General features: G+C 44.4%; 1 protein-coding gene across 3 annotated transcripts in view; it reads right to left on the bottom strand.

Moving 5' to 3' along the window:
- TP53BP1 (tumor protein p53 binding protein 1) overlaps positions 1–17343 on the bottom strand; it is a 173450-nt gene that overhangs the window by 153157 nt on the left and 2950 nt on the right. Inside the window, exon 1 of one of the 3 annotated variants that reach the window (XM_077263610.1) lies at positions 2286–2404. The exons of 1 other annotated variant lie outside the window; for it this stretch is intronic. The gene's annotated coding sequence lies outside the window, so the exon portion shown is untranslated. Of the gene's footprint in view, positions 1–2191; positions 2405–17343 lie in introns of those variants that run through there. One more of the 3 variants, XM_077263608.1, reaches the window with a different exon arrangement.

The raw sequence follows: 17343 nt of genomic DNA, 5'->3' as shown, positions 1-17343 counted from the left end.
TGCGTCCAAAATCAATCAAAAAAAGGACGCATGCGGCGCAAAACGCAGCGTTGTGCATGCGTTTTGCTGCGTTTTTGTTTGCGTTGTGCGTTGCGGCGCCGACGCTGCGGCGCACAACGCAAATGTGAACGTAGCCTAACATCTAAACAAAAAATCCACTTCCACAATATAATACAGCACATAAAGGTAGTACATGGACCACAGGAAACTAAAGAGGCATCTGCGTAGTTTAATGCACAGCCGGTAGCCATCCACGTAGTATAATGCACAGCCGGTAGCCATCCACGTAGTATAATGCACAGCCCCATAGCCAGCCACGTAGTATAAGGCACAGCCCGTAGCTATCCACGTAGTATAATGCACAGCCCGTAGCCAGCCACGTAGTATAATGCACAGCCCGTAGCCAGCCACGTAGTATAATGCACAGCCCGTAGCCAGCCACGTAGTATAATGCACAGCCCGTAGCCAGCCACGTAGTATAATGCACAGCCCGTAGCCAGCCACGTAGTATAATGCACAGCCCATAGCCAGCCACGTAGTATAATGCACAGCCCATAGCCAGCCACGTAGTATAATGCACAGCCCATAGCCAGCCACGTAGTATAATGCACAGCCCGTAGCCAGCCACATAGTATAATGCACAGCCTATAATCCACGTAGCTGACTTCAGCGTGCAAGTGCATGACATCACTGCCATGCGCCCCCAGTCAGCTGCTGGCCTCCGATTGGATAATGCACAGCCTATAGCCAGCAGGGACTGAAGTAGGATTGTCTGAATCCAGCACATTCCCTCATCAAGACCAGCATGAACAGCACCAGTCTTGATGTATCGGGCACTATGTGCATAGAATGATCGTATTAGTGATAGTTCTGTCACTTATATTCACTTTTTTTTTTTTTTGTACAAGACTACTCAGCAGGAGATACATTCGATGTAAATACTTATGTCCCCTAAACAATTGAGAAAAGTATTCAAGGAGTGATACCTTTATTGGCTACATTGCAAATGTTAATTTCTCTGGTTAGCCAATAAAGGTATCACTCCTGGAATACTTTTCTCAATTTTGGGGGGGGACATAAGTACTTGCATTGAATGTATCTCCTGCCAAGTAGACTTTTGTAAAAAAAAAAAAAAAAAGTGAATATTACAGTAGAACAGAATTTAAGAATCTCACGTACATGGTGAAAAAAGGAAACTGACGCATCTCTGCCAGCGGATTATCTTGGGAAAAACAATGGAATCGGCAGTCTGAAATTGGACAAGTCCAATCTACATCTCCAAAGATCAGTCAGCCGGAGCCCCCAAACATATTAGAGCAAAACACAACCTTTTTGGGTCCAATCAAACAAGCCCATGGCCACAATATTAGTATTACCTCTGGAGACGTTCACTGCATATAGAAAGTACGTACAATACACATGCACCTGATAGGGGTGGTCCCATTTATAGGTCTCCCACCTATCAGGAGGGTTGGGGTGCCCCTCTATAATGAGTATGACAGCTGGATGAGACCCTGCACTCTGCATTGTAGGATACGACAGACCCCGAAACAGTCCAATGTTTCCCTTCTCCCAGAAATTAATAGAACCGCACTAGTCTCACCTACTCCTTTATGTGTCAGGACCAATTCTGCCAAAACATGGCTGGCCCACACATGACCACGCTGCTGCACAGGGGTCTTCTCCATGACACTATGCGGATGGTTGAGGGCCGCACAGGTGTATTGGGGGCCCGTGACCCCCGGCCGCAGGTTGTGCACCCCCACCTTAGGGATCTGGTCACAGGATCTCGATATGGTGCAGAAATTCCAGCTGAATTTCTCAAGAAACCTGCAGGAAAATCCACAGTGATGCATGTACACTAAATTGTGTGGATTTTTCTGCAGAATTTATCAATTTGCAGAAAATCGTAAAACGACTAAAAACTGCATCAGTCATGAAGGCAAAGCAGAAGAATGTGGGAGTCGTGGCCCAGCTGCCACCAGAGAACAATAGCCTGCCCCGTGGCAGCTGGGCCAGTGACGCTGCGCGGACGGGGGCTGTGCGGAGCACGGAGGAGCCATGTTGCATCTCTCCTCACACAGCTCCCTGCATCCCCCACTGTTCCCTTTGTCCTCCTCGGCCTGTACAGAGCAGTAGGCGCTCGTCACCGCCACACTCCCTGCAGCGCACACACTTCGCTCACACTCACAGTTTTCAGTGTCCCCCTACAGCCGTAGTGTCGCGATATATCGCCGGTCCGGGCGCCCATATACCCTCCAGAATACAGGGGCAGCGCTACCCACCAATGCACGCTGTGTGCGCCGTCCCGGGAACCACGTCACCAGAGCTAGCTGCTATTGGCTGGAATGTCGTGACGTCATTCTAAACATTCCCGCCCATTAGCTCTATGGGAAGGAAATCTCGCCCCTCCATGGAGCACGGCCTCACCATGGTTACTGTTGCTAAGGAGCACAGTAGTGTGGGCCTCTCGCGGAGACCTTTAACCCATTAAGTAGGCTGCTTCTAGTGCTGTGTGTTCTCACATGGGAGCAGATTTCCTCACTTTCCGCTGTTCGGTTATGCTTAGATGGCCGAGCATGAGGGAAGAGGCCTGGAGCAACGGAAAACAGCGAAGGAGCAGCCACACAGCGACCAATCGGGTTGCAGCTTTCAATTTTCAAAGACGAATTGGACCATAAAAGCATGAATGTGATTGGTTGCTATGGCAAACAGCCAGTGCATTGCTTTAGTCATTATGTTTCCCCCAACAATCCTTACAACGACCCCAGGAGGTGCAATAAAACCTCTGCTGCCGCACTGACAGTGGGAACGGGCACACGGACCATAATCGGATAAAGCACACTCAGACCTAGGCCATTTGGGTCTGTGTTTCCATCTTTACCATCATTGTGACATCCATTTTCTCACATGCAAGAGAAAAAAAAGTCCAAGTTTCTCCTATTAACAGTAAAAAGCAGCGCCCGGCTCACACGTGAACGGCAGACGTTTTCTTCAAGGACACATTGGTTTGAATGGGAAATCTGTGAACAAATCGATCAAAAAGGTAGAAGTGTGAACATACACATAGGCCAGGGCCGGACTGGCCATCTGGCAATTCCGGCAAATGCCAGAAGGGCCTGTCTGGTCGTGGGCCACCTGTCTGGTCGTGGGCCGCCTCGTCTGCTACATTGTTAACAGAATCAGTGCTCTCAAGACACCGAGGGGCGTAACTACAACAGGTGCGGGGGTTACAATCACACCCGGGCCCTGGAGCCTAGGGGGCCCGAAAAGTCCCTTTGGCCTATAGAAAAAGACTATTGCTATTAAACATTTAAAATATTTGGGGGCCCTGTTGGAGCTTTCACATCGAGGCCCATGAGTTTCAAGTTACGCCACTGAAGACACCCATACTGTTAAGAGTTGTGACATTGATATCATTAGAAATATTGGTCTTGTAGTAAATCTTGCTTTCCACCATCCAAGGTAATATTAGTAATATATCCCATCTGGTGCTCGGGGCGGGACACCATGGGCCTGTGTGATCTCAAATGCCAGGGCTGAATTTCAGCCCCAGTCCGTACCTGACATAGACCATAACAGGTAAGTGTTCTTTCCATGAGAAATGCAGTTAGAACACGTAAATGATACACGTAAACTAAGTGGCTCCTAAAATAAGAGAAGACCTCCTGGACCCAAGGCATATTGCAACCCCACCAGATGATGAAGGTCTATATAAAGGTGTGAATATAAATCCCTGAATTGCCATGGATTGTCATTTCAGTTACTAAAAAAGTGGTAATATATCCAAGCTTCGACTAGTCCACAGGTGTGCAGAAGTGGGCTCCTCACCCCACTGTATGAACAGTATGGCACAATCTACTTGCTTCAGTAGGTACAGACTTAGGGTACATTTCCACTGGCGAGAGACAAATCGGTCCGTAATCTGGACCGAAAAAACGGATGTAACGTATGCGATTGTCATGCGAGTGCAATGCGATTTTTAATCGCATCATCCGTATGACATCAGTATGACATCCGTATTGCTGTCCGATTTTTACGCACCGGTGTCCTTTGAAAAGCCGGCAAATCAGCGCCGTGTACAGTAAAATCACACTGACAGGTTAGAATAGAGTAGATATATACACATAGAATAGGTATATATACATATATATATGTCAGTAAGACACCTATATATGTATATTTATATTTAATGCAGCGCAAGATAGCATAAAAGCCGCTAATTCAAGTACCGGCTTTTTCTTTCTCCTTCCCAAACCCGACAGGATATGAGACATGGTTTACATACAGTAAACCATCTCATATCCCCCTTTTTTTTGCATATTCCACACTACTAATGTTAGTAGTGTGTATGTGCAAAATTTGGCCGCTGTAGCTGCTCAAATAAAGGGTTAAATGGCGGAAAAAATTGGCGTGGGCTCCCGCGCAATTTTCTCCGCCAGAGTGGTAAAGCCAGTGACTGAGGGCAGATATTAATAGCCTAGGGATGTACCATGGTTATTGCCCCCCCCCCCGTGGCTAAAAACATCTGCCCCCAGCCACCCCAGAAAAGGCACATCTGGAAGATGCGCCTATTCTGGCACTTGGCCACTCTCTTCCCACTCCCTGTAGCGGTGGGATATGGGGTAATGAAGGGTTAATGCCACCTTGCTATTGTAAGGTGACATTAAGCCAGATTAATAATGGAGAGGCGTCAATTATGACACCTATCCATTATTAATCCAATTGTTTGAAAGGGTTAAAAAACACACACACACGATTTAAAAGTATTTTAATGAAAGAAACAAACAGGTTGTTTTAGTATTTTATTGCTCTCTCAATCCATCAGCAACACCCTCGCTTGGCAAAACAATAAACACACAATATACATACCCTCTCTGATGAACTGTCAGGTCCCACGAGGTAATCCATCTGAAGGGGTTAACTAATATTACAGGCAGAGCTGCGATAAACCACTCGCTCGTGCCTGTAATCCCCGGGTGCTGAAAGGAAAGCAGAGTGATCTATACTTACATTCAGTCGTGGTGATGCGCCCTCTGGTGGATGTTCTCATGAACTGCAGCCTGGGAACTTTTTCCCACGCTCCAGGTCATATGAGGACATCCACCAGGGGGCGCATCACCGCGACTGAAGGAAATGTAGGTCAATGACCTACATTTCCTTCATTCGCCGGGGATTACAGGCACGGAGCACAGCTGCATTTGCAGGGCTCCTGCTTGTAAATTATTTTAACCCCTTCAGATGGATTACTTCGTGGGACGTGACGGGTCAGCAGAAGGTATGTATATTGTGTGTTTATTGTTTTGCCAAGCGAGGGTCAGCAAATGGATTGAGAGAGCAATAAAATATTAAAACAACCGCTGTGTTTATTTCATTAAAATACTTTTAAATCATGTGTGTGTGTGTTTTTTAACCCTTTCAAACAATTGGATTAATAATGGATAGGTGTCATAATTGACGCCTCTCCATTATTAATCTGGCTTAATGTCACCTTACAATAGCAAGGTGACATTAACCCTTCATTACCCCATATCCCACCGCTACACGGGAGTGGGAAGAGAGTGGCCAAGTGCCAGAATAGGCGCATCTTCCAGATGTGCCTTTTCTGGGGTGGCTGGGGGCAGATGTTTGTAGCCACGGGGGCCAATAACCATGGACCCTCTCCTGGCTATTAATATCTGCCCTCAGTCACTGGCTTTACCACTCTGGCGGAGAAAATTGCGCGGGAGCCCACACCAATTTTTTCCGCCATTTAACCCTTTATTTGAGCAGCTACAGCGGCCAAATTTTGCACATACACACTACTAACATTAGTAGTGTGGAATATGCAAAAAAAAGGGGGATATGAGATGGTTTACTGTATGTAAACCATGTCTCATATCCTGTCGGGTTTGGGAAGGAGAAAGAAAAAGCCGGTAATTGAATTAGCGGCTTTTATGCTATCTAGCGCTGCATTAAATATAAATATACATATATAGGTGTCTCACTGACATATATATATGTATATATACACATTCTATGTGTATATATCTACTCTATTCTAACCTGTCAGTGTGATTTTACTGTACACCGCGCTGAATTACCGGCTTTTCAAAGGACACCGGTGCGTAAAAATCGGACAGTACTCGCATGGTGCGAGTGCTGTGCGATTTTTTTCTCGCACCCATTGACTTGCATTGGCGAGTCTCGTCCGAGAATCGCAGCAATACGCAGCTTGCTGCGATTTTTTTCTCAGTCCGATTTCGGCTGAGAAAAAAATCGCAAATGAAAAGACACCTATTGAATAACATTGGTCCGAGTGCAATCCGATTTTTTATCGGATTGCACTCGTCCGTTTTCCTCGCCAGTGGAAATGTACCCTTAGCCATTATCTCACCATTCAGCAAACCACCATTTACTCTATAGAAGCATAGGTACATTTGTGAATGAGCATAAAGTAATATTTTCATGTAGCTGAACAGTGGCCCCCAGAGTCATATTACTGGTGGGCCCTTGGCACCCCAGTCCGACCATGAATGTATGAATACATTGACAACTAGTCATTACCATGCCTCTTGTCAATAGCAGTCTATCCCTACAGAATGATCACCTACTGGACAATCTTAAGTTGCATTTGTTTTGATGATAAGGCTTCTCTTAGGGTACCGTCACACTCTGCAACTTTCCAACGATCACGACCAGCGATACGACCTGGCCGTGATCGTTGGAAAGTCGTTGTGTGGTCGCTGGAGAGCTGTCACACAGACAGCTCTCCAGCGACCAACGATGCCGAGGTCTCCGGGTAACCAGGGTAAACATCGGGTTACTAAGCGCAGGGCCACGCTTAGTAACCCGATGTTTACCCTGGTTACCATTGTAAATGTAAAAAAAAAAAACACATACTCACATTCCGGTGCCTGTCACGTCCCCGGGTGTCCGCTTCCCTGCACTCCTCCTGCATCCTGTGTAAGCGCGGCCGTAAAGCAGAGCGGTGACGTCACCGCTGTGCTCTGATGTACGGCCGGCCGGCGCTGACACAGGATGCAGGAGGAGTGCAGGGAAGCGGACGCCCAGGGACGTGACAGGCACCGTAATGAAAGTATGTAGTGGGGTTTTTTTTTTACATTTACAATGGTAACCAGGGTAAACATCGGGTTACTAAGCGCGGCCATGCGCTTAGTAACCCGATATTTACCCTGGTTACCAGTGAAGACATCGCTGCATCGGCGTCAAACACGCCGATGCAGCGATGACAGCGGGTGATCCAGCGACGAAATAAAGTTTCAAATGATCTGCTACGACGTACGATTCTCAGCGGGGTCCCTGAACGCAGTAGCGTGTCAGACACAGCGAGATCGTAACTATATCGCTGGAACGTCACGGATCGTACCGTCGTAGCGACCAAAGTGCCACTGTGAAACGGTACCCTTACACATACCGGCCCGCAAAAACCGGCCGCAATAATTTCACAGAGGGCCGTATTTACGGCGGTGAAAAAAGATCAGACCCGCCTGATCTTTTTCACGGCTTACGGACACGGCCCCCATTGAAAATCAATGGAAGTTTGTTTTTGCGGTGCACCGTGGCTTCCGTTTTTGCGGATGCCATTTTTTTTTTCCGATACTGTTTTCATAGTATTGGAAACCTGAAAAACATCGAGCCACAAGTTTTTTGCGGTCCGTTATTGCAGCAGACTATGGAAATTGTGGCGACACGGCCCGCAAAAAAGACACGCAAAAACGGGCTGCAAAAAACATGGCAATTGTAAAAGTAGCCTAAAACTGCATCAAACCACATATGAAAAAATGCAGACTGTTTTATTGCAGTTTTGCAATGCAATCTTCATACTTCATCCCAGCAGAAGAAGCAGCAGCTAAATAGTGGCCGCAATAGGGCACACAGTGCTGAGAGCAAAGGAGAACCACCAGCACAGGAGGGGAGTACAGTAACTATTTTTTATCTTTACACCATTCTGGAGCCTTTCATAATAGTAGTGGACAAATCCTTTAACATTCCCTTATTATTAAGGAGTTTTCCAATATCAGAAGAAATTGGCCAAAGGAGGAAAATGCGATACAACAATAAGAGACCTACTAGCCACCTGATAAATGTGCCATTTATTCCAGTGCTGCCATGTCCTCCCCAACAGTCTTTTTTCCCTGTGGTGCAGCAACTACGTCCCCGACTACCCATGTGACCTCTGCAGCCAATAAATGGCTACAACTAAGTACCTAGATAACAGCAGGATACTGAAAGGGACTAAAGGGAGGGGAAAAAGGACTGCAGATGGTACTAACCGTGTATGGCTAGCATGTTATGACATAAATTATAAGATAACCATGCGGTGTACGAAGGCTCGCCTTTCTGTGTACTGCAAGGATAGGAACAACACTATTAACCCCTTAATGACTGCCGATATGTAGGGGGTCACAGAGACTGCCTTGACCCCAAACATGTCCCGGTTAAGTGATTATTGATCTGTAAATATTGTCATGTATATCTTATTTGTCTGGATAAGTTAATTTTGCCCTGTATGCTGCTATATGTATATAGAATATTAGGGAAAGCGTAGTAAGTAGTTTAGCCACTAGAGGGGGGCATGTTAGAATACTATAGAGATAGGGACATAGAGTTAGGAACTAGTTAACATAGGAGGGGCCAACTGTGGGATAAGATAGTAAGCTTCCTGCTGTTTGTCAGAAGGGCCAGGGAGCTCAGACAGCCCAGGAGGGCCAGAGAGCCCAGGCAGTCCCAGAAGGCCCTGAAGCCTGGGGCAACACAGTGGGCCCCGTTGGAAGCTAGAAGCCCAGACGTCCAAGGCCAGGAGATCAGGAATTGCAGCAACACAGGAACGCTGGTGGCTCTATCATGTGGCAGCTTACTACGTGGGCATCTGCCCTTTTGTCTGTTGTGAAGCGGACATGGGAACTCCTAAGTGTCGTGAAGCTGGACAGGGAGGACGCTGCGATACCGGACAAGACAGTACGATCCGGGAACATGCTGAAGGACATGAGGGAAAGCACAGGGAAAGCGAAGGATATAAACTGTGTGGAACCCTATGTTGATGCTGCAATAGACATGGATGTGCTGAGAAAAGAAACCAGTAAAGTTGTCTGTTTTAAGTTGAACTTGGACTCTGTCTCTTTATACGTAACAGTGCCAGCAGATCTGCCGGCCAGTACCCGGCAACAATAGGGAATTTTTCCTATTAGTTCTTTCTGATCACTGTGATAGACTCTCTCACAGTGATCAGAATAAAAAAAATTGAAAACCAAATCCCCATTTGTCACCCCCTTAGTTAGAAAAAACTTATAAAATATATATATTTTTTCCATTCTTTGCAGTTAGGGTTAGAGTTAGGGTTGGGGTTAGGCTTGTGTTAGGTTTAGGGTTGGAGTTAAAATTGTTCTTTTTCAAAATAAAAAAAAATGACGATATGATGGCTAGTGTTGAGCGCAAGTGCTCACTACTCGAATTTGCATCTGGTGCTCGGGTATGCACAGAGTATCGCTACTCCCCACATGGTTTTTTTGGGTGTCTAACAGCCGCAAAACAGGCACCTAATGCAAACTGGAGTAGCGAGCATTTGCGCTCAACTGACAACATATTCAATATGACAATCTAATGTTATCAAATTGTGTGTTGTGCTTGCGGGCTCAAAATGCTCACTATACATCTGGATGAAATCCTTGATGGGTGTGGTTTCCAAAATGGGGTCACTTGTGGAGGGTTTCTACTGTTTAGGCCCATCAGGGACTCTCCAAATGCGACATGGCATCTGCTCTCGATTCCAGACAATTTTGTGTTAAAAAATTCAAACAGTGCTCCTTCTCTTCCGAGCCCTGCCGTGCGCCCAAATAGTAGATTTCTCCCACATATGGGCTATCGGCGTACTCAGGAGAAATTGCACAACAAATTCTGGGATCCATTTTCTCCTGTTACCCTTGTGAAAATAAAAATAGTTTGGGTCTAAATTAAAAATTTTTGTGAAAAAAGTAAAATGTTCATTTTTTCCTTCCACATTGCTTCAGTTCTAGTGAAGCAACTGAAGGGTTAATAACTTCTTTGAACCACTCTCCATAATCTTTGAAAATTATTGGAGAACAGGAGAAGTCCCAGAAGACTGGAGAAGAGCAAATGTCGTTCCTATCTTCAAAAAGGGGAAGAAGGTGGACCCAGGGAACTATAGGCCGGTGAGTCTGGCTTCCATACCAGGAAAGATCTTTGAGCAAATTATTAACCCCTTAAGCCCCGAGGGTGGTTTGCACATTAATGACCGGGCCAATTTTTACAATTCTGACCACTGTCCCTTTATGAGGTTATAACTCTGGAATGCTTCAACGGATCTTGGCGATTCTAACACGGTTTTCTCGTGACATATTGTACTTCATGATAGTGGTAAAATTTCTTCGATATAACTTGCGCTTATTTGTGAAAAAAATGGAAATTTGGTGAAAATTTTGAAAATTTTGCAATTTTCCAACTTTGAATTTTTATGCCCTTAAATCACAGAGATATGTCACACAAAATACTTAGTAAGTAACATTTCCCACATGTCTACTTTACATCAGCACAATTTTGGAACCAAAATTTTTTTTGTTAGGGAGTTATAAGGGTTAAAAGTTGACCAGCAATTTCTCATTTTTACAAAACCATTTTTTTTAGCGACCACATCTCATTTGAAGTCATTTTGAGGGGTCTATATGATAGAAAATACCCAAGTGTGACACCATTCTAAAAACTGCACCCCTCAAGGTACTCAAAACCACATTCAAGAAGTTTATTAACCCTTCAGGTGTTTCACAGGAATTTTTGGAATGTTTTAATAAAAATGGGGTCCAAGGGGTAACGTTTCTCCTTATGGAGAGTGACATACCAGCTGGCTTGTCAAGGTAAGGAGGCTTATTAACTTTTTCTCACACAAAATTTATTTCAGCTCCAATTTGTTTTATTTTACCAAGGGTAACAGGAGAAAATGGACCCCAAAAGTTGTTGTGCAATTTGTCCTGAGTACGCTGATACCCCATATGTGGGTGTAAACCACTGTTTGGGCGCACAGTAGAGCTCGGAAGGGAAGGAGCACCATTTGACTTTTCAATGCAAAATTGACTGGAATTGAGATGGGACGCCATGTTGCATTTGGAGAGCCCCTGATGTGCCTAAACATTGAAACCCCCCACAAGTGACACCATTTTGGAAAGTAGACCCCTTAAGGAACTTATCTAGATGTGTGGTGAGCACTTTGACCCAACAAGTGCTTCACAGAAGTTTATAATGCAGAGCCGTAAAAATAAAAAAAATCAAATTTTTTCACAAAAATGATCTTTTCGCCCTCAATTTTTTATTTTCCCGAGGGTAAGAGAAGAAATTGGACCCCAAAAGTTGTTGTGCAATTTGTCCTGAGTACGCTGATACCCAATATGTGGGGGTAAACGACTGTTTGGGCACATGGCAGAGCTCGGAAGGGAAGGAGCGCCGTTTGACTTTTCAATGCAAAATTGACTGGAATTGAGATGGGACACCATGTTGCGTATGGAGAGCCCCTGATGTGCCTAAACATTAAAACCCCCCACAAGTGACACCATTTTGGAAAGTAGACCCCCTAAGGAATTTATCTAGATGTGTTTTGAGAGCTTTGAACCCCCAAGTGTTTCACTACAGTTTATAACGCAGAGCCGTGAAAATAAAAAAAAAATTTTTTTCCACAAAAATGATTTTTTAGCCCCTAGTTTTATATTTTCCCAAGGGTAACAGGAGAAATTGGACCCCAAAAGTTGTTGTCCAATTTGTCCTGAGTACGCTGATACCCCATATGTGGGAGGGAACCACTGTTTGGGCGCATGGCAGAGTTCGGAAGGGAAGGAGCGCCATTTGGAATGCAGACTTAGATAGATTGGTCTGCAGGCGTCACGTTGTATTTGCAGAGCCCCCGATGTACCCAAACAGTAGAAACCCCCATAAGTGACACCATATTGGAAACACTAGACCTCCCAAGGAACTTATCTAGATGTGTTGTGAGAACTTTGAACCCCCAAGTGTTTCACTACAGTTTACAACGCAGAGCCGTGAAAATAAAATATCTTTTTTATCCCACAAAAATGATTTTAAGCCCCCCAAATTTTTATTTTCCCAAGGGTAACAAGAGAACTTGGACCCCAAAAGTTGTTGTCCAATTTGTCCCGAGTACGCTGATTCCCCATATGTTGGGGTAAACCCCTGTTTGGGCGCACGGGAGAGCTCAGAAGGGAAGGAGCACTGTTTTACTTTTTCAACACAGAATTGGCTGGAATTGAGATCGGACGCCATGTCGCGTTTGGAGAGCCCCTGATGTGCCTAAACAGTGGACACTCCCCAATTCTAACTGAAACCCTAATCCAAACACACCCCTAACCCTAATCCCAATGGTAACCCTAACCACACCCCTAACCCTGACACACCCCTAACTCTAATTCCAGCTGTAAATGTAATCCAAACCCTAAGCCTATCTTTAGCCCCAACCCTAACCCTAACTTTAGCCCCAACCCTAACCCTAACTTTAGCCCCAACCCTAACCCTAACTTTAGCCCCAACCCTAACCCTAACTTTAGCCCCAACCCTAGCCCCAACCCTAACCCTAACCCTAGCCCTAACGTGAAAATGGAAATAAATACATTTTTTTAATTTTATTATTTTTCCCTAACTAAGGGGGTGATGAAGGGGGGTTTGATTTACTTTTATAGCGGATTTTTATGATTGGCAGCTGTCACACACTAAAAGACGCTTTTTATAGCAAAAAAGTTTTTGCGTCTCCACATTTTGAGACCTATAATTTTTCCATATTTTGGTCCACAGAGTCATGTGAGGTCTTGTTTTTTGCGGGACGAGTTGACGTTTTTATTGGTAACATTTTCGGGCACGTGACATTTTTGATCGCTTTTTATTCCGATTTTTGTGAGGCAGAATGACCAAAAACCAGCTATTCATGAATTTCTTTTGGGGAGGGCGTTTATACTGTTCCGTGTTTGGTAAAATGGATAATTAATTAATGGATTATTCTTCGGGTCAGTACAATTACAGCGATACCTCATTTATATCATTTTTTTATGTTTTGGCGCTTTTATACGATAAAAACTATTTTATAGAAAAAATAATTATTTTGGCATCGCTTTATTCTGAGGACAATAACTTTTTCATTTTTTTGCTGATGATGCTGTGTGGCGGCTCGTTTTTTGCGGGATAAGATGACGTTTTCAGCGGTACCATGGGTATTTATATCCGTCTTTTTGATCGCGTGTTATTCCACTTTTTGTTTCGGCAGTATGATAATAAAGCGTTGTTTTTTGCCTCGTTTTTTTTTTTACGGTGTTCACTGAAGGGGTTAACTAGTGGGACAGTCCTATGACCTATGACCGACCTATAAGGTCGGTCATTACGGATGCGGCGATACTAAATATGTGTACTTTTATTTTTTTTTTATTTATTTAAATAAAGAAATGTATTTATGGGAATAATATATATATTTTTTTCTTTATTTAGGAATTATTTTTTTTACACATGTGGAAATTTTTTTTTTTTTACTTTTTTACTTTGTCCCGGGGGGGACATCACAGATCGCTGATCTGACAGTTTGCACAGCACTCTGTCAGATCAGCGATCTGACTTACAGCGCTGCAGGCTTACCAGCGCCTGCTCTGAGCAGGTGCTTGGTAAGCCACCTCCCTGCAGGACCCGGATGCAGCCCCGTGGCCATTTTGGATCCGGGCCTGCTGCAGGGAGGAGGAGGTAAGAGACCTCGGAGCAACGCGATCACATCGCGTTGCTCCGGGGGTCTCAGGGAAGCACGCAGGGAGCACCCTCCCTGCGCGATGCTTCCCTATACCGCCGGAACACTGCGATCATGATTGATCGCAGTGTGCCGGGGGTTAATGTGCCGGGGCCAGATGTCAGCTGCACTAGTCAGCTGACACCCGGCCGTGATCGGCCGCGCTCCCCCCGTGAGCGCGGCCGATCGCATATGACGTACTATCCCGTCACTGGGAATTAAGTCCCAGGTCACCTTGATGGGATAGTACGTCATATGGGATTAAGGGGTTAAACAACATGTATGTAAGCACCGGGATAAGAATGAAGTGATTAACCAGAGTCAGCATGGGTTTGTAACTAATGAGTCATGTCAGACTAACTTAATTTCCTTCTATGACAAAATCACTGACTGGGTGGATCAGGGAAATGCTGTAGATATAGTATATCTTGACTTCAGCAAAGCATTTGAAAAAGTATCTCACATCGTCCTTATTGAAAAAATTACTAAGTATGGAATGGACAAGGCAACTGTTAGGTGGATTCATAACTGGCTTAATGACTGTCATGTTCCCAATGGCAGGGAATTAAACACATAACACGGGCAAAAACAGGACGAGCTCTAGGGTGATGGAACCTGAGCTGACCGCGATCCTGAACCTCAACACTCAACTAACAGCAGCCGGGGAACGTTCCTGGGGGGACTCTAGACGTCTCGCGCCAGCCGGAGATCTAGCTACCCCTATCAGAAGAATCACAGACCTATCTTGCCTCCAGATAAATATTCCCACAGAAATAGCAGCCCCCCACATATAATGACGGTGAAATGAGAGGAAGGCACAAACGTAGTTATGAAAACAGATTCAGCAAAATGAGGCCCGCTTAAGCTAGATAGCAGAGGATACAAAAGGTGAACTGCGCGGTCAGCTTAAAACCCTTCAAAATACCATCCTGAAATTACTTAAACTCATGTGCCAACTCATGGTACATGAGTGGTAATTTCAGCCCACTAGAGCAACCAGCAGCAGAGAATTACATATCTGCAAGCTGGACAAAAAACATGAAAGCAAACATGAAACAGGGAAATCCAGACTTAGCTTGTCTTGAAGGCCTAGGAGCAGGTAGCAAAGGTAACAGAGACACACTGATACATTGATAGCCGGCAAGGGAATGACAGGAAGGCCAGGTTAAATAGGAAACACCCAGCCTCTGATGGACAGGTGGAAACCAGAGACCGCAACCCACCAAAGTCACCCAGTACCAGTTGTAACCACCAGAGGGAGCCCAAAAACAGAATCCACAACAATGACAGGGCCCAAAGAGTGGTCGTAAATGGCTGCACATCCAGATGGAAGAATGTCTCAAGTGGGGTATCACAGAGTTCTGTCCTGGGCCCTGTATTGTTCAACATCTTTATCAATCATTTAGATGAAGAAATTGAGGGTACACTAATTAAATTTGCTGATGACACAAAGCTAGGAGGGATCGCTAATACTAGAGAAAGAGAGGATTCAAAAATATTTAAATAAACTGGAGCAGTGGGCAGCAACTAACAGAATGGTTTTTAACAAGGAAAAATGCAAAGTACTACATCTGGGCAACAAAAATGAAAAAAAGCATTTACAGAATAGGAGGAATAGGGCTAAGGAACAGCACATGTGAAATAGACTTGGGTATACTAATAGATCATGAACTGAACATGAGTCAACAATGTGATGCCGCAGCAAAAAAGGCAAATACAATTCTGGGATGTATTAACAGAAGCATACAGTCTAGATCACACGAAGTCATTATTGCCCTCTACTCCTCTTTGGTCAGACCTCATCTGAAATACTGTGTCCAGTTTGGGGCACCACATTTTAAAAAAGACATCAACAAACTGGAGCAAGTTCAGAGAAGAGCGACCAGAATGGTGACCCGTCTGCAAACCATGTCCTATGAGGAACAGTTGCAGGATTTGGGAATGTTTAGCTTGCAAAAAAAGAAGACTGAGAGGAGACTTAATAGCTGTCTACAAATATCTCAAGGGCTGTCACATTGTAGAAGGATCATCTTTATTCTCATTTACACAAGGAAAGACTAGAAGCAATGGGATTAACCTGAATGGGAGGAGACACAGATTAGATATTAGAAAAAACTTTTGACAGTGACGGTGATCAATGAGTGGAACAGGCTGCCACGAGAGGTGGTGACTGAGTTCTCCTTCCATGGACGTTTTCAAACAGAGGCTGGACAGACATCTGTCTGGAAAGATTTAGTGAATCCTGCTTTGAGCAAGGGGTTGGACCAGATGACCCAGGAGGTCCCTTCCAACTCTATCATTCTATGATTCTGTGATTCTTGAATGTTATTTTGAACACATTGAGTGGTGCAGTTTTTAGAATGGTGTCACGTTCGGGTACTTGCTGTCATATAGGTACCTGAAAGTCACTTCAAATGTGATGAGGTCCTTAAAAAATGGTTTTGTAAATTTTGTTGGAAAAATGAGAAATTCCTGGTCAACTTTTAACCCTTCTAACTGCCTAACAAAAAAAATTATGTTTCCAAATTTGTGCTGATGTAAAGTAAACATGTGGGAAATGTTATTTATTAACTATGTTGTGTGATATATCTCTCTGATTTAAGGGCACAAAAATTAAAAGTTTGAAAATTGGAAAATTGTGTGGCCCCGCACACATAGTGGAGACGGGATTTCATAAAATCCCCTCCACTATGCTGTAACATCTGGATGCTGCGGATTGGACACTGCGGCTGAACGGAGCGTCCAATCCGCAGCAAATCCTGAAGGTTTCCTGACTGTGGAAACATACCCTTATAAGCGTATACTGGATACAATCCTGCGAATATCCTAGTTCTTTTGGCTCGACCTCTTAAAATGGCACAGGAACATAGATTTGTGGAGAAAACCCTGGGGTGCAAATAGGTCTATATGGAAAAACCCTTTAAGAGATTAAAATGTTACATATGTTGCCTTTTTTAATTTCTTCCCATGTGGCTTTATCTTTGCACTTTTTTAAAAAAGATGTATGGGCCTACCTGCTGCCAAAGGTATATAGCGTATTAGCGGCAGGGAAGGGGGTAAATAGAAAATGTACTCACGTCCCATGTGTTGATCTATGCTACAAATATCATGACTGCTTTAGGCATTTCACATTTGATACAATTGAGATCACCTAGGATTCACAATATGAACCACCAACTATAAAAACTATTATATTTATACTAACTGAATTAAGTAAATCACATCCAGTTTTCTATGCAAAGACATCTTACAAATAAATATCCTGCACAGTATAAGTTTCTATATGTAACATGGGAGCTTCTGGGCAGCATATTACACTGAGCTGAAAGGTCTCAGTCACACTCAGGTCTGCTGTGCTCCAGCACATGTGGTAACTGCAGTGAGGAGAGCAGGCGGATGGTCAGTACATGTCTCACACTCAGCCTGATCTAAGATATAGCGGGGACGTGTTCTGTTTTCCCGCGTGTTGTTGCCTGCTTACAATTGATCAGTGTCAGAACCCCCACCCCCCAGTTAAATATATTTGGTAATGCCCATTTGGGCTTAAAAATAATTAAATGTTT

This window comes from Ranitomeya variabilis, chromosome 5 (genome assembly GCF_051348905.1).
Source record: "Ranitomeya variabilis isolate aRanVar5 chromosome 5, aRanVar5.hap1, whole genome shotgun sequence".
Lineage (NCBI taxonomy): Eukaryota > Metazoa > Chordata > Amphibia > Anura > Dendrobatidae > Ranitomeya > Ranitomeya variabilis.
This window is presented reverse-complemented; position numbering and strand designations above follow the sequence as displayed.